The sequence below is a fragment of the Takifugu rubripes genome, chromosome 20 (genome assembly GCF_901000725.2).
Source record: "Takifugu rubripes chromosome 20, fTakRub1.2, whole genome shotgun sequence".
Classification (NCBI taxonomy): Eukaryota; Metazoa; Chordata; class Actinopteri; order Tetraodontiformes; family Tetraodontidae; genus Takifugu; species Takifugu rubripes.
This window is the reverse complement of record NC_042304.1, coordinates 17,643,965-17,647,465: the sequence shown is the minus strand read 5'-3', so window position 1 is coordinate 17,647,465 and position 3,501 is coordinate 17,643,965.

The following is a 3,501-nucleotide window of genomic DNA, read 5'->3' as shown; positions in this document are numbered from 1 at the left end:
TCTCCTGGAGACATCTGTCCTGCCGTCTCCTGGAGACATCGTTCCTGCGTCTCGTGGAGACATCGTGTCCTGCCGTCCTGGAGACATCTGTCCTGCTCTCTCGTGGAGGACATTGTCCTGCGTCACGTGGAGACATCTGTCCTGCCGTCTCGTGGAGACATTGTCTGCCGTCTCCTGGAGTCATCTGTCCTGCCGTCTCATGGAGACATCTGTCCTGCGTCTCCTGGAGACATCTGTCCTGCCGTCTCTGGAGTCATCTGTCCTGCCGTCTCCTGGAGACATCTGTCCTGCCGTCTCGTGGAGACATCTGTCCTGCCGTCTCGTGGAGACATCTGTCCTGCCGTCTCCTGGAGACATCTGTCCTGCCGTCTCCTGGAGTCATCTGTCCTGCCGTCTCCTGGAGACATCTGTCCTGCCGTTCCTGGAGACATCTGTCCTGCCGTCTCTGTCATCTGTCCTGCCGTCTCCTGGAGACATCTGTCCTGCCGTCTCCTGGAGTCATCTGTCCTGCCGTCTCCTGGAGACATCTGTCCTGCCGTCTCCTGGAGACATCTGTCCTGCCGTCTCCTGGAGTCATCTGTCCTGCCGTCTCCTGGAGACATCTGTCCTGCCGTCTCCTGGAGACATCTGTCCTGCCGTCTCCTGGAGTCATCTGTCCTGCCGTCTCCTGGAGACATCTGTCCTGCTGTCTCCTGGCAGCATTCACGTTGGACTTCCACTGGACGTCCTCTCCTCTTAGTTCTAGTCCATCACCAGGTTTTCTCACACTGCAAATAAAACAACCTGACAAATGGATATCTGGATGTGTTTGGTCGGAATTCTGGAAATTGAAATGCTACCCTTTAGGAGGACCAGGATGAGAACAGTAATCCAGGAAGTCCTTGTGATGAAGGGAGACGTCTGAGCTGCAGGTGAGGAGGAAACTCACTGTCCCCGTATTGTGGAATTCTCCTATTCATCTTTAGTTTTCCTTAATTATTTCTTTAATTCTTCTCTCTAATTCTTTCCCGCTAAGGGATCAAATGGTTTCATTGACTAAGGCTGCTGTGGACGGGATACTGTCCTTGGTAGCTGAGGCTAGTGTAATGAGGCTGTCTCCTTTTAAGTAGCGTTGTCACTTTGTGCCATGTGACCCACTTCTGACTGGTTTAAAGGGAGCGGGAGGATTTCAGTTGCTACCGGTCGCCCCTTGCGTACCTGGTGTCGGCTGCTTGGGTTGAGTTTTGGGGTTTCTTATTTTCTGCTGGCTTTGTCATCTTCCCCCCCTGTCATGGTGGCCTTCCTGCCGCGTGGCTTTTGGGTCTACCTTGGTAAAGCTAATGATAAGTTTCTAGGATAAGTCTGGGGTTTGTTTGGTTTACTTGCTGTCACTCTCATTGTCCTCCATTGCTCCTAAACTTCAATTATTGATATTGTGATGCTGTTTAATGGAGATGGATTTGGTCCGTTTGACCGTCTTTCTGAAGCTTTAACTGTTTGCTCCAGGTTGCTTTTTTCCCTTGCTTTGAGATGTTTGGAGATTGTGTGACCAGCTTGTAGCAAGGATGTCCACTTCCTGGTTTTGCCCAGTGGTTTCTGGGAGCTGTAGTCCAGCTGTGTTTCCTCTGGAGAGACAGAGGCTATTGGGGCTGCTGGGCTATATCACATTTGCCTTTCATACATAAATGCTTGGGATTTGCTACTTTAAATGTTATTAATGTGTTTCAAGATTCCATTTGCTGCTGATGTTTGATGTTTGAATATGATGCAATGTGTATGTAAATGCTGGAAAGTTGTGCTTATAGTGCCCATGAGGTGAACCCTGATTTCAGGTTTATTACCTGCTCACTGCACTTTGGAAATAAGAATAACAAAAGTGGAAAAATTAAAAAGAGTAATATCCTTATAGTTTGGACCCCAAGTTTCACCTTTCCCAGCTGTGTGTGGGAAACTGGACCTTGTTCCGCTCCCAGGAAGCTGGAAGCCACACGTGTAGCTACCAAATTAGAGCGACGATGGATGAGGGCTGCTGGATGCCTCCTCAAAACACAGGCTGCATGCTGCTGGAACAACTGATGATCTAAGTTCTGACTTCTAGGAAACCCCACAGTTCTGGTTACCATAGGAACCCTGGCCAAACACAAAGGCCAGCCTGGCCTCGCTGAAGATTATTGGCCTGTTTCTTCCATCGGTGATCGACTGGTCACCTTTCTTCACATCAGCACAGGCTGTGCTTTGTCTGCCCAGCATGAAGTCCTTCTTTTCCATCATGGGACCTTTTCTCCTGACTCAGCAAATACTGAGAACTGCTCCCGTCTATAATGACCCCGCTCCCGTCTATAATGACGCGCTCCCGTCTATAATGACGCGCTCCCGTCTATAATGACCCGCTCTCGTCTATAATGACCCGCTCCCGTCTATAATGACGCGCTCCCGTCTATAATGACGCTCTCCCGTCTATAATGACGCGCTCTCGTCTATAATGACGCGCTCTCGTCTATAATGACCCGCTCCCGTCTATAATGACCCGCTCCCGTCTATAATGACGCGCTCCCGTCTATAATGACGCTCTCCCGTCTATAATGACGCTCTCCCGTCTATAATGACCCGCTCTCGTCTATAATGACGTGCTCCCGTCTATAATGACCCGCTCCCGTCTATAATGACCTGCAGCACATATCCAGTGGCCACAGGTGTGGAGCTCCTTGATCCAGGACTGTAAATATACAAGCTTTTCTTCAGGTGTCAACAGAGCTACTTTGTGTGAAAGGTGACCCCCCACACACACACACACACGTGTATCCCCCCCCCCCACCCCCACCCCGCACACGTGTATCCCCCCCCCCCCCATACACACACACGTGTATCCCCCCCCCCCCCCCCCCCCACACACACACACACACACACGTGTATCCCCCCCCATACACACACACACGTGTATCATCCCCCCCCCCCCCCACACACACACACACCTGTATCCCCCCCCCCCACACACACGTGTATCCCCCCCACATACACACACACACGTGATCCCCCCCCCCCCACACACACACACACGTGTATCCCCCACCCCCCCACACACACACACACTTTTATCCCCCCCCCCTCCCGCCCCCTCACCCCCACCCCCCCTCACACACACACGCACAGCGTGTATCACACAACACACGCCCCCAACCTGGCTGCTGGAAATGTCAGATGATTCCTGGAACCCTCGCTGAAGCTGATTGGCCAATCTTCAACATCAGGGCCATGAGGAGTGACCTCGCCGCTGATGTTCCACAGCTCTCACACGGGTCGCCTGCCTGTGCCGTGGCTCCAGCTCCTCATGAAATAATTATGATTACAGCGTGTCGGAGCTCCCCCAGCACCCTCTGACACCCCTGTGGGTCGTGTGTGAAACAGAAGCATTTACAGCTGGAGGATCATCATGAACGTTTTAGTGCCACGAGGCTGCGCTCACCTCTCAGGCTCCAGGATCGCTACCCTCTGATGGACATAAGGCTAGCTAACTAGCCTAGC